Source organism: Ictidomys tridecemlineatus, chromosome 8 (genome assembly GCF_052094955.1).
Source record: "Ictidomys tridecemlineatus isolate mIctTri1 chromosome 8, mIctTri1.hap1, whole genome shotgun sequence".
Taxonomy (NCBI): domain Eukaryota; kingdom Metazoa; phylum Chordata; class Mammalia; order Rodentia; family Sciuridae; genus Ictidomys; species Ictidomys tridecemlineatus.
This window is the reverse complement of record NC_135484.1, coordinates 133,431,411-133,446,315: the sequence shown is the minus strand read 5'-3', so window position 1 is coordinate 133,446,315 and position 14,905 is coordinate 133,431,411. Positions and strand designations below refer to the sequence as shown.

Below are 14,905 nucleotides of genomic sequence, written 5' to 3'. Positions count from 1 at the left end.
CATAGTTTTGACTTTACAATGCCCACCCTGAATTTTATTTGTTATCTTTTTCTCAGAAGAATGGGTTCTTAGAAATTTTGTTCATCACATTCTAATCCCTCATAAAGTTCTCTTCAGTAAGAGCCCTGCTTGTACTTCCCCTGTCTGGCCTGTGTGCCAGGATATACCTGGCTACACCCAATGCATTTCATGCCCCCAAATAGCTCTACCAATGAGAAAGTCTGTGGTGATATTGAGTTGGATTCATCCCACCTCCCCCATAGCTTTTGCTTCTTGGCACTGGATCCAAATTTTCAGTCCGATTGGACAAAAGGAGCCTATTCCCACCACCCAGCTCATGAGGGGTTGAAAGGCAGAAGATCATATCTGCTGGAAAGCCCTTCATTTACCCTTGAATCTAATCCGTTCTACCCGGCATGGCTCCCTGTCTACAGTCTTCACTGGCCTGGTCTCCCCGCTGCTCTGCATTTGGACAAGGAAACCTATTTTCCCCAGGGAGAGTGAGAGCCACTTAGGCAACTATCAGGCAGGACCCAATCCAGAGACAGAAACCCTCTAATCCGTTTGAACAGGGAACGTTGAATAGAAATAACCATTAACAGGGAATTAGAAGTGAAGAGGACCCTAAAGAATGATGAAATGACTGATACATCAGGAGTGGCCATTACCCTTTGAGCTGAGATGGAGTACTGAAGGGGGGAACCCTAATCCCCAACCAGAGGTCTTTCCCTGGTTGGAAAGATCACCGTTATGGCTTCCTGAATGGCAGAGAAAATGGCTCTGGTGCCTCATGGGTAGAACTGTACCCAGGTTGGCTTCTCTCTAGCAGCAGAGAAAGCTGTTTGCAAGAAGGCGTCTCTCCCGAGGGCTGAAACCTAAGGTGAGAGTCTACAGAAGGGCTCCTAGCCATGGGATTACCAGAGCTTGAGAAGAGGGCACACTGGACTCAAGAAAGACAACCCCTTCCTCCATCTCTCTTGAGTTCAACACTGTGCCAGCTGGAAAAGGAAACCTATTTAACGGGTCCAGCTCTATGTTCACAGACAGGCCATGAAGGGTGAATTTGGAGCTGTTGATGAACTAGTATTGAGTGCAGGGGATGGTCAGGTGGCTTCGGGGTCATGCCTCTGAGTTTGTCCTGCATCTCTGTTAAATCACTTGGGCCAAGGGGGTGCACATGTCCTTATGGTGAAAGGGACACAGAGGTCACTGCCCAGGGGGCTTGGCAGGCTGAGTGCCAAGTGACTCAAAATCCTCAGGTGGCAGATGTCGGGGGAAGAGTCCAGACCTACATCTCTCCCTCTCCTCACCCTGCCTGCTTCGCACCCAGCTTGATGACTTTGCAGTAGCCAGATGTTGATGTCTATAAAATGAGTAGAGGTTTTAATCCTGCCTAAGTCCAAGATACATAAGGTCCAAATGAGAGGGTAAGAGTACTGTACAGGTGTGAGATGCTAGTCTGATTTTTGTCTCTAGTAACACAGTTGTTCCTTGGTACCTGGGAAGAATTGATTCCAATATTCCCTACCCCCCAGCATATCAAATCTGTGTATGTTCAATTCCCTTACATAAATCGATGTCGTATTTGCCTAAAACCTACCCACATTCTCTCATATACTTTAAATCGCCTCTAGACGAAATATTGAACACAGTGAAAATGTTATGTAAATATATGCCACACTGTATTATTTAGGGAATAATTACAACAAAAAAGTCTGTCCGTGTTCAATACAGATGCATTTCTTTTCCCTCAAATACTCTCGAGCCATGGTTGGTTCAATCTGAGGATACAGAGGGCTGGCTGTACCAGTGGACTTAGCTTTTGAGGGTGGCCTTTGTCAATGGCTTCTTATTTCTGAGGAAGAGCCTATGGTGGAGAAAAACACCCCTCATGCATTAACGAATGCAGAATGAGTTAGATCTATTTGGCCATTGCCTCACTAAGTCACAATGTGCCCCCAATTGCACAGTTACACCAAAGCACGCCTGCTGTATGCCTTACGGATTGCTGGCAGTGAGTGCTGTGGGGCTGAGAAAGAGCAGAGCCAGCTAGCCAAGCTCTCTCCTACTTTGAAAGACAGAACCCTGGAGACCTTGTCAGGGAGTGAAGTGCTGTGCCAAGGGCAGCTGTGACATCTGAGGCATCCCTTGGGTGGGTGGGGCAGAAGCCTAAGGCCATATGATAGAGAGTGGAGATGAGGTTAGAGCAGGCCAGTCCCCTTCTTGAATGATCTGGTTGCATGGTGAAGGCACAGCAGAACCTGAGATGCACAGGGGGTGGGACCTCCTGGATAAGGCTGGTTACTAAAAACAATCATGTGGATATGCAGAGGGCAGTAAGGCAGCCTGACAGCAGAAGCAGAGCTTTTACGTAGAAGAAGAGCAGGGGCCTGGGTGCCAGGGGAGGGATCCAGTTCCCTTGACAACGACACTGGTCTGCACTTCTACTCCAAGGGCAGATAGAGGTCCAGTGGAAGAACCTCATGGCTCATCCCAGCCACCCCTGCAATGCAGGGCTGGGCTGTGTCCGCAGCTCTAGCCAAGACTGTTTACCAGTGGTTTCTCGTTCTACATTAACCAGACACGGGCTCTGCTTGCCAGGCTCACTGTTGCGTGCAAAGCCGGGGGCTGAGGCTTGAATGCAGCTCTGGAGAGGTGAAGGTAAGTTGCATGGCAATCTGCTGCCACCCCGGGCCAGCCCAGTGTCACACACATGACTCATGACTCAGAGCTTGCAGAGCCGCTGAATGAAATACGAGCTCTTGAGCGGAACACTGAATGTCCTGTTTGTCCCTGTGTTCAGCAGGTGGGACTTGTGCCTAACCTAACAGCCCCATCCCTGGAGCAGGAGAGCTGGGGCTCCCCTCCCTACAGAGCCTGCAGAAATAGCTCCAGGACTCCAGCCCCATTATACCCCTGGGGCTTTGCTGATTCTCAACAGCACAGGAGAGGGGCATTAGTATTCTCATTGTACCCAAGGGAAGAATTCACACAATCACCATTGACTTTCGTTTCTATCCCTGTATATTACTTCGAGCTATCACTGAATGATTTCAGTGAGATTATGGAGTGAGTTGGTGATCTTACAGAACAGTGAAAGCTAACACTTGGGGATGTGAATTATGGGCAGGCCATTCTTCCTTTTAAGGAAGTGCCAGGGTTGAATTATGTCTCTGTTCCAATTCCTATGTCGAAATCTGAACCCCTTATACCTTAGGGTCTTTAAAGAGGTCACTGGATAAAAATGAGGTCACTAGGCTGGGCCCTCATCTAATCTGACTGGTGTCCTTATAAGAGGAGGACGTAAGGACACAGACACACACAGAGGGAAGTCGTGTGAGGACACAGGGGAAACATGGCCACCTGCAAGCGCAGGAGAGGCCTCAGGAGGAACCCACCCTGCTCTCACCTTGGCCTTGGACTTCAGCTTCCAGAACTATGGGAAAAGAAACCTCTGTGGTTTAAGTTTCCCAGTGAAACTTATGATTCTTTTTAATGCCAGGTTTAGCAAACTAATGTAGGAGATCACGCAGCATTAAAACTACAGTCAGTCCTCTGCATCTGCGGGTTCCACATCTGTAGATTGGAACTGTGATCAAAATATTTGAAAAAAAAATCACGTCTGTTCTGTACATGTACAGACTTTTTTCTTTTTTATTATTTCCTAAACAATAGGTTATGACAACCACTTACTTAGCATTTACATTGTATTAGGTGTTACAAATAATTCAGAGATGATTTAAATTATACGGGATGATGTGTGTAGGTTTTTATGCAAATGCGACACTGTTTTATATGAAGAACTTGAGCATCTCTGGATTTTGATACTCACCAGAGGGGAGGGACTGGACTCTAAAACCTGCTGGCTTACAGCAATAACAGCTTTTTTTTTTTTTTTTTTAAAAAAAGCCCATGACTTTGTGGGTCAGGAACTCAGCCTGGGCTCAGCTGGGCAATCCTTCCATTCCACGTGGAATTGACTAAGGTCACTTGGTGGCGTTCAGCTGGTGAGTAGTCTGCTCTGCACCACCAGAGACTTCACGTGTCAGATGCTAAGGGTGGAACTCAGGACGGGGAGACGGCTGGCTCCGTGGGGTCTGAGGGCTGGAGCGTGTACCCGTGGCCTTCTGAATCTGCAGCCTCAGGAGAACTGGACTTCATATTTGGTGGCTCAGGGACCAAAGAATGAATGTCCAAAATGCAATGGGACCCAGCATGGCCATGTATGACCCGACATGAGACTATAGCCTCACGGGCACCATACTTTACTGGTCAGAGGAGCCACAAGCCTACCCAGTTTTTTAAGAGTGAGGAGTTCAGGGATGGGTATGAAGCTCACAAGGCCCTGGGTTCAATACCTAGCAATACCAAAGGAAAAAAAAATGGTGAGGAGTTCACTACTACCTCTCAGTAGGAGGAAGGACAAAGAATCTGTGCCACATTGCCCCACCACCTCATGCATGTTAGTGTACCAGCCCTTTGTGACAAGCTGAATGGGGTTGGGCAAAGCACTCTCAGGCTTAGTCCCCACCCTGTGAAAAAGCACTGGATCGAACAGTCCCAGGGAGCTTTGCAGCACTACAATTCCAGGGACGGTGTGTACATCTAGGACAGTGTTGTGTGGATGGCATGTCAAGTGTGCACCGTCTCCGGGAGACTTGGGTGGGGTCCCAAGATGGGTGGCTTGAACGGTACATTAGCAGGTTCTGCGGGTGGTCTTCTCTGGATCTGGGGGATAATTGAGAGGAAGACAGGGAAGCCCCACTTAGAAAAGAGACACCCCAGAATGTCTGGGCTCTGGGGCACTGCCCAGGGGGCAAATGTGAATCCCAGAACAAGGTGTTGAACTAATGACCTTGAGGCTGGTGGGGTGAGGTGGGAAGTGCTGGAGTGGGTCTCTGGGACACCTGAGTGGAGGTGGGTGGTCTCTGAGCAAAGAAGGATATGGTTCTGAATTGTGCTTTGTATTTATTGATTTATCTCAATTTAGCACGATAACTGAGTGTCTATTAGGATCCTCGCTACAGTTTGGGTGTGGCTGGAGTGTCCCCTAAACATCCAGGTGTTAAAAGTTTGGTCCCCTGAGTGGAACTATTGGGAAGTGCTGTGGAACCTGTAAGGGAAGTTCTTGGATCCCTGGGTTCTGCCCTTGAGAGGTAGCTCTTGTGGAATGCATCACAAGAGGGTTGTTATAAAAGAACAAGCCTGACCCTTCCTGTCCTTCCCCTTCACTGCTTCCTGGCTTGATAGTTGACCAATTGCCTCAACTCGAACTCCACCCGTACTTTTTGCCATGAGGTCCTCCCACAACTGAGCCAAAGAAGGTGCTATGCCCTTGGACCTCAAAAGCAGTTAAAAAAAATAAATGTAAATAAATCTGTTCCCTTTATAAAGTAGCTTATCTCAAGTATTTTGTTATGGTAACAACAAGCTTTGTGATTCAATCTTTCTGAGTGGGAGTTTTCTTAACTTGGAGAAGGCAATCTTCCACTTTTTTTCTTTTTTTAGTACCAGGAATTGAACCCAAGGACACTTTAACACTGAGCCACATCCCCAGATTTTTTATTTTTATTTTTTTTATTTTGAGACAAGTTCTTGCTTAGGGCCTCACTCAGTTGCTGAGGCTGGCCTTGAACTTGGAATCCTCCTTTCAGTCTCTTGAGATGCTGTGATTACAGGCATGCATGACAGCGCCTGGCCAATCTTCCACTTTCTATAGTGGATCACAGACATGAAGTGACAAGGCTGTGGGATTACAGCGTTGGGTCGTCCACAGGGATGTCATGATTGCCAATGCACTAAGATACATATCTTAGCTGGATGTGGTGGTGCATACCTGTAATCCCATCGGCTCGGGAGGCTGATGCAGGAGGATCACAGGTTCAAAGCCAGCCTCAGCAAAGCGAGGCACTAAGAAACTCAGTGAGACCCTGTCTCTTAAAAAATACAAAATAGGGCTGGGGATGTGGCTCAGTGGTCAAGTTCTGAGTTCAATCCCTAATACCAAAAAAAAAAAAAAAAAAAGGAAAAGAAATCCACATCCTATTGGGTGGTAGGAAGAGCTAAAGGTAGAGCCAGCTAGTTAGTAGCCACTAACCAGTATACTCAGCTACCCAGTGAGGGAAGACAAATCATGGCTGGGATGGGAAACCCTGGATCTGGGAGAGAATTCCAGAGCTCCAGACAGGGCGTGAGCTGATGGTGTCATGTTAGAGAGACCAGGAGCGGGGTTCCAGGCAGGCTTGAGAACACTCCATGGTGCCAACGCCAATGCTCAAGTCTATGTCCTTTCATTCCTTGCACAGTAGAGGTGAACTTCTTACTGCAAACTCCAGTGTACTGAGCTGTGCTCAGAGAACCCAAGGAAAGAGATGCTTAGGAATCAATGGAGCATGCTTAGGAATCATAATGGAGAAGTGATACGTCTCTGGAGACCAGCAAAAGGTCAACATAGATCCCCCAAAGGAAGAAGGACACATACAGTCTTGTGCCACCTCACCAGGTCCAGGGAACAACCTGAAGATATGTTCTCTTGCCCAAGTCCTTCTCTGCTCAGACCTTGGCACTTGAGTTCTTCATAAGGGAGATTTGGTAACATGGGTGAAGTTCTTCTTTGTGGGTATCTGGTTTACAGTCAAATGGCAGTTCTCTCCAATTTATAACTCATTTCATTTTTTAAAAATTTCTGCACCTGGTTTATTTTATTTTTTATGTTTTTAAAATTTATTTATGACAGTGGAATGCGTTACAATTCTTATTACTCATATAAAGCAAAATTTTTCATATCTCTGGTTGTATATACAGTATATTCACACCAATTCATGGCTTCATACATGTACTTTGGATAATAATGATCATCACATTCCACCATCATTGAGTTTTTGTCAAACCACAGCCAATGACAGAAATAAGCTGGACTAAAAGGAGAACCTGAGTTATGATCATGTCCCTCAAGATGATTCAAGCAGAGTTGAACCACAGGGCTACTGAACTTTTAAAAGTCAGCAACTCTTTAACATTGATCATTTGGAGGGACAGAACTCTTTCTCTTTGACTTTTAGGATTGAAAGTGACAGAATAGGAGTACGTATAGAATAAAATGCAAAATATAAAAATTGTTCAAATAAAAATGTGAACAATGAAAGCTGGTCAGAACAGAGTGGGCATTTGTGAGAGGAAGCTAGAATCTCCGGGTCTGGGAGGGACCTGGCCAAGAGGACTTGTACATGGGGCTTGTTCTTTCTTACTCCAAGAGTCCATGATTCTGTAATTCTAAGCTTCAGGTTTTCTCCTCCAAAGATAAGCTTTTGGATCCCAGGTCTTCACATGGGAATGAGAGACCCTGCCTACAATTTCTTCCCAAAGATTCTGGGGTATGTGTTTATGCATCCCCTGAGAAGAGAATAAATTAGTCCTAATTGTGGTTTCTTTACCTTCAAATAATAAATGTCAGACTTGCTTGGGTCTGGGTTTTTCACTCAGGAACTTGTTTTTTTAAGTGAAACTTTTGCAGTGTGATAAAGCACAGGTATCCCAGAGGATGTTGCAACCTACAGTGGACATGCCACAGACCTAGGACAAAATCTCACCCTAGGGGCTGGAAATATATAGTTCAGCTGGTAGAGTGCTGGCCTTGCGTGCACAAAACTCTGGGTTTGATCCCAAGCACCATAAACAAATAAATAAAATGAAATTTAAAAAATTAAAAAAAAATCTCACCCCAAGGCACAACCAGGCCTTACAATGCAATATGTGTCATGCTTTTAATCAGTTTGTAAAAAGCTATCAAGATTGTCAACATTGTACAAAGAAATGAAACCCAAGAAGCTGAGACTTATGTAGGCAAGCATCCATTCATTTATTCATTTAGTATTTATTGTAACATTAGTGTGTGCCAGACATTGCTATTGAATGGATAAAACAATTAATTATAGACCATAGTCTCACACCTCAATGAGCTCACAGCCTGGGGGATAAGAAAAAATTCAAGATTAAGCTTTTCCCTTAGGTTTCCTGAGTATTAACTTGGGAAAGCTGACCTTCATTTATGAATCAAGGAAGTTGGATTTTGCTAAGTGAGTGTCCTATTGCCTTTGCCTGTGTTTCCATAAAATAAAGAACATCTTCTATGGTTTGAATGTGTTCCTCAGAGTTCATGTGTTGGAAGCATCATCCCCATGTAACAATGTTGGGACATGTGACCGACGTGATGCCTTCCACCAAGATGTGACACAGCGAGAAGACCCTCGTTACCAGACTAGCCACTTAGTCTTGGACTTCTCCTTCTGCAGAACTCTAAGAAATAAATCTCTATTCTTTATAAGTTACCTGGATTCATGTATTCTGTTATAGCAAAACAAAATGAGTTAAGACAATATCCAATTCTGGTACTACTGCATTTAGAATTCTAGTCTCATCCTCAGTATTATAGGGGGAAAAAGCACAATGCAAGAAGAGAGTGGCTTCCTCTCCCTCTGCCCTAGTCCCCTGATTTGGTGTCTCTTGTGCTCAGATGCAGGCCAATGGCCCCATTGTATCTCCTTTTCTGACTAGGAAGGGGGTGAGAGGTCTTTGGGCATGAAGTAACAGTGAGGAATGACCAACAGGGTGTGCTCCCACACTGTATGGCTTTGGAAGCCATTCAAGGACAGCCAGATAAAAGACTTTGGTTCTCATCCAATGAGCTCATCACATGAGGAGCAAAACCCAGAACCTCAGAAAGTATAGCAGTAATAATGCTATTTACCATGCTTTGTTGTTACTTTATGTAATTCTCACAGTGTCCCAAAGAAGGGGGGCGACAAGCCCCAATTTAATGATCAACAAATTGAATTATAGTTAATACAGTCGACTCCTGTATCTGTGGATCACACATCTTTGGATTCAACCAACCATGAATGGAAAATATTTTTAAAAAGTCAAATCTGTACTAAATGAGCACAGACTATTTTTCTTGTCATTATTCCCTAAAAAAAAAAAAAACAAAAAAAAAAAACGCAGCTTAACAAGTATGTACATAGCATTTACATTGTATAAGTAAACAGTGTACAGATGATTTAAATATATGGGAAGATATGTGTAAGCTGTATGAGAAGATACAATATTTTATATCAGAGACTTGAGCACCTACAAAATATAGGGATCCTGAAACTAATTTCCTGTGGATACCAAGGGACAACTGTATAGTCTAAGATGTCATGGCCAGTAATGATCAGTCTTTGAGGATACAAATGTCTGTGATCCCAGACTGCAGTGGCTAATACAACCCTCATTCGGGGCAGGTCAAGTAAGCAAATTCGGGATTGCTCATGTGACTCTGGACACAGGCCCTGTTCAGCTTGCAAACACAAAGTCTGTCTTCCATCTTGGCCCTTGCCTGGGGCCGTCTTTCAATTGATTCCCTGAGGTCCCACTTTAATTCACAGAAAAGCATTAGAGGGGACTCTTGGTCCTGCAGTTCACAGGAAAGACTTCCTTCCTGTTTTCTTGGAAATTCTCCCTCATAAGACTCGGCCTGGAACGAGGATGCCTAATGAGTTAGTTTTGTCTAGGGTGAGATTTGGCTGCCAAGCCGCTCTCCTTGGGGTTGATGGAGTGGTCTCTGGGCATTGGACTGGGGAGGAAGGCGGGGCTTGGCCTTCTCAATTGTGCTCCTTGGCTTGCTTATCTGACCTTTTTCTCCCTGGCTTGTGACGGCATCAAAGTTTGGGAGTACCTGGGCAGAGAGCACCCTGTAATCTGTTCATGCTAAAGCATCAGTGACATGCAAGTACCCTTTTATTTCTACATCAAAGTGCACATGAAAGAAATATCACTCCTTGGGGAGATGGCAAAAATAGAAGCCAGGACCCTTTCCCATCTCTCCTTAGATGGTTGGCTTTGCCAGCACCTCACTGGGAAATAGGTCACTACAGATTCTTAGGTCTGCATTTCTTGGACCTTTATCAAACTCATAAGTTAAATGTGAGAGTCCAACCATTATTGCCAAACAAGACTGGTCTAGGTCCCAGACAAAGCCATCTCGAGTTTCACAGACCAGAGCCAACATTATTTAAAGTGGAACACCCCCATGCTTAATTCAATTTATTTATTCAGCCAGGGACTTGGGGAATATACAATTTAAGCTGAAAAACAAGACTATGAAGGGTATTATATATCAATCTGGTTACCAAAAAAAGAGGCTAGAGTCCAGCTTCTCCTTGACACCACATGGCTTTCTCAAGAGGCCTCTATGTAAATCCAGAGGCTTTGTGCTGACAAAGCCTTTTGATAAGATCAGCCTTAGAAGTGGCTATGAAAACTTCAGTGGGAAAACAAGGGGGAGTTATGATTTGAATATGCTGTACGTGTTGAAGAGTTTCCGCCATTGTACACAAGTAAGGCTGTCAGGCAATGAGAATGTTCAAAGAGACAAACCTTGAAAATTTTCTTCCATACCTAAAGAAAGAAGCAAACTTTGGAGCCCCAAGATGTGAAAGGTTTAGCTGGTGTTAGAGTAGATTGGGTTAAATGGAGGGGCAGACCTCCAGGGTTCTGGCTGAAGCTACTATTCTCTCTATTATGGGCTCAATTGTATCCCTTCTAAATTCCTATCTGGGGGTACCAAAGCCCATTGCCTTACAATGTGACTGACTTTGGAGACACAGCCTTAAAAGAGGTAATTAAGGTTGAATAAGGTCATTATGTTGGACTCTGATCCAATCAAACTAATAAGTTGAGTGGTATCCTTATCTGAGGACACAGGCCTAGAAAGAAGGGAGACCATGTAAGGCCACAGGGAGAAGAAGCCATCTGCAAAGGAGGAGCCTCAGGACAAGCCGACCCTGCCCACACCTTGGTCTTGGATTTCCAGCCTCCAGAACTGTGAGAAAATAAAGGCCTGTGGCAAGCCACCTGGTCTGTTGTATTTTGTATAACAGCCCTGGTGGACTAAGAGAATTTTTCGTGAAGAATGACCCCTATTAGGCAGTTCTTGCAACGTCTTGGGGACATTTTGAAGTGGTCTAGAAAACCAAGTTTTCAGCTTAAAATTAATTAGGAGCTGGGTACAGTCTGTACTTAGCATATGGGAGGCCGTGGGTTTCATCCCCAGCACTAAATGATGATGATGATGATGATGATAAGCATTATTATTATTATTATTATTAAAATGTAGCAAGTGAAAAAGACATTCTTCCTCTCTGGCTGCCTGTCACCCCACCTGCTTCAGCACCTAGAGAACAAAGATGAGAGCAGGCTCAGGCATGAGGAAAGGGTGTGGGTAGAGAGGGGAACAAGATCAGGCATGTCTATTTGTTACCTTTGTAATAAATAGGAGCCTGGCCATACAAACTCTGGAAAGAAAGGTTGTGTTACTGTTCCCCAATCAAATTAAATCTAACTCTTGGCCATTATCCTGCTGAGCTAGTGGGAAATCCATCCCAGTCATTCGTGGAGCTATGATCAAACTTTTAATATATAATTTAATACATAAAATTTAATACATGCTAAATGTGCTCAATCACAGCAAAATTTGTACAACGCAAAAGTGACTGTCTTAACCATTTATTACTAGTGAATTTCAACCTCATGCATATCCACAAAGCACCCATGAAAAGAAACTTTAAATAAGTAATTAAAAGAAGACCAGTAGAGTAGGGAAGAGGGAGCAGGGGCAGTGTGGAGAGGAGGGAAAGAGGAAGCACTAGAAACCAAAGTGGAGCCAACCACATCCCATGCATGTGTTGTTCCATCAAAACGAATCCCAATATTATGTACACCCCAACACACCAAAGAAACACAAGGAAGAATTATAGAAATAAAAATACACTTTTACTTACTATTGCCTTTGTGTTGTACGTTAGGTCTCCAGACTTGTTCATCCTACACATCTGCTACTTTTTATCCTTGGACCTACAGCTCCCTAGACTCCATCCTGTCACAACTACTCCTCTGTTCTCTCTTTGTATATTTGACTTTGACTTTAAAAAAAAATATTTCAGATATGTGAGACCATCTTTCTGTGTCAGACTTATTTCACTTAACACAATGTCCTTTACATTCATCCATATTGTAGCAATTGTCAGGATCTCCTCCCTTTTTAAGGTGGACTGATGTGCCACTGGCTGTATCTGTGTCTGTCTATTTATCTATCTTACATTTTCTTCATTCCTTCATCCAATGGATACCTAGATAGATTCCATACTTGGTTGGTGTGAATAAAACTGCAAGGAAGATGGCGGTAGAGCTGTTTTAAGGAGGTGGTGAGTCTTCTCTTTTGGATATATACTATACCCGCAAAAGGAATTGCTGGATCATATGGTAGTTCTATGTACGATTTTTTGAGGAATCCCCATATTGATTTCCACAACGACTTCACCAATCTATAGTCTCACCAGCAATACGCAAGTGTTCCCTTTTCTCCATATTCTCATTCATACTTGTTATTTTTTGTCTTTTTGATAATAGCAATCCTAATGGGTGTGAGGTGGTATCTCATGAAGCTTTATTTATTTATTTATTTCTTCTTTTTTTGGTGCATTATAGTTGTACATAATAGTTAGGTTCATCCTGACACAACCACACATGTATGGAATCCAATCTACTCCATTTCAGTCCCCAGTCCCCTGACTACTTCCCCTCCTTCACTTCACTGGTCCACCTTGTAAAAACTCTTTATATATATATATATATATATATATATATATATATATATATGTATACATATACATATATATACATTATATATATGTATATGTATATATATAAAATATATAATATATTTCACTTTTATTTTAATCAGTGCTTTATAGATATACATAAAAGTGAATTCACTGTAGTATGTTTATACATGCCCATAGGGTAATATTGTCAAATTTATTCCACATTTCCAACACTTTCTTATCCCTCCTCTCTCCCTCTCAATCTCCTTCTCCACTGATCTTCCATCTGTCTCAATGATATCAACACCTGCCCTTTCTTTCCCTGTGCTTCCTCATATGGGACAGAACATTTGACCTTTGATTTTGTGAATCTGGCTAGTTTCATTTAGCATGATGTTTGCCAGTTACATCTACTTACCACCAAATGCCATAATTTCATTCTTCTTTATGGCTCAATAAAACTCCATTAAAAACTTATATAACTTATAAATTCTTGAAACAAGAAATTTTATATATATTCTTGTTTCATTCATCTATTGCTAGGCTCCTGGGCTGGTTCCATATCTTGTGATTTATTGTAAGTTTTGCCTATATAAACACTGATTTGGCTGTATAACTATAGCATGCTGATTTTAGATGTTTGGGATAGATACCAAGGAGTGGGATAACTGGATCATGTGGAGGCTCCATTCCTAGATTTTTGAGGAATATCCATACTGCTTTCCATAGTAGTTGTGCTGATTTGCAGTCCCACCACAATGTATGAGTGTACTTTCCCCCGACATCCTTGCCAGCGTTTATTATTATTTGTATTTTTGATAATTATCATCCTGACTAGAGTGAGATTAGAATCTCAGTGTAGTTTTCATTTGCATTTTCCTACGTTGCTAGGGATGTTCAAACTTTTTTTCATGTATTATTGGTCATTGGTGTTTCTCTTTTGAAAGATATCTGTTTATTTTTTTTGTCAATTTATTAATTGGGTTATTTGTGGGGTTTTTTTTTTTGGTGCTAAGTTTTTTTTGGGTTCTTTCTATATTCTGGGCATTAATCCCTTACCAGAGGAGTAGCTGGCAAATATTTTCTCTCATTTTGTAGGCTCGCTCTTCACATTCTTTATCATTTCCTTTGCTGTGAATATTTTTAGTTTGATGCCATCCCACTTATTGACTCTTGGTTTTATTTCTTGTGTTTTTGGCATGTTGGTAAGGAAGTCAGTGCCTGTGCCAAAATGTTGGAGTTCTGAGCCTGTTTTCTTCTAGCAGTTGCAGAGTTTCTGGTCTAATTCCTAAGTCTTTGATCCACTTTGACTTACCTTTTGTGCAGGGTGAGAGGCAGGGATCTGGTTTCATTCTTCTACCTATGGGTGTCCTGTTTTCTCAGCACCATTTTAAAAGGTTATCTTTTCTCCAACGCATATTTTTGGCACCTTTACCAAACACCAGATGACTGTAACTATGTGGATATGTCTCTGAGTCTTCTATTCTATTTCATTGGTCTTCGTGTCTATTTTGATGCCATTGCCACGTTGTTTTTATTACTATAGCTCTGTGGCATAATTTAAGATCAGGTATTACGATGCCTCATATTACTCTTCTTTCTCAAGATTGCTTTAGCTATTCTGGGTCTTTATTCTTCCAAATGAATTGTAGAACTGTTTTTCCTGTTCTGTGAAAGATGTCATTTCTATTTTGATGGGGATTTTATTGAATCTGTGTGTAACACTTTTGGTAGTATGGCCATTTTGACAATATTAATTTTGCCTATTTAGGAATACGGGAGGTCTTTCCACCTTCTAAGGTCTTCTTCAATTTCTTCCTTCAGTGTTCTATAGTTTTCATTTTAGAGGTCATTTACCTCATGGGTTGGATTAATTCCTAAGTATTTTTGAATGTTATTGTGAATGGGATAGTTTTGTGATTTCTTTCTATTGGGAAAGACTATTGGAGTATAGGAAAGCTATTGATTTGAGAATGTTGATGTTGTATTATGCTACTTTGCTGAATTTGTTTATCAGTTTTATAAGTCCTCTGGTGGAGTTTTTTTTTGGGGGGGGTCTTCTAGATACAGGATGATGTTATCAGCAAACACAGATAAGTTGATTCTTCTTTCCCTATTTATATCCCTTTAATCTTCTGCTTTTGCCTTATTGTTTTCTCTAGAGTTTCAAGGGCTATATTGAGTAGAAGTGGCGAGAGTGGACATTCTTGTCTTTTTCCTGATTTTAGAGGAAATGCTTTCAGTTTTTTTCATTTAGTATGATT

The 14,905-nt window shown here is 42.5% G+C and overlaps 1 long non-coding RNA gene across 1 annotated transcript; it reads left to right on the top strand.

Annotated features, from left to right (window-relative positions):
• The first annotated feature begins 3,910 nt into the window (after positions 1 to 3,910).
• Positions 3,911 to 8,323, top strand: LOC144365909 (uncharacterized). The gene is made up of 2 exons (XR_013424633.1): positions 3,911 to 4,007; positions 8,151 to 8,323. It is a non-coding gene; the product is annotated as an uncharacterized LOC144365909 (long non-coding RNA).
• Positions 8,324 to 14,905: the final 6,582 nt, after the last annotated feature.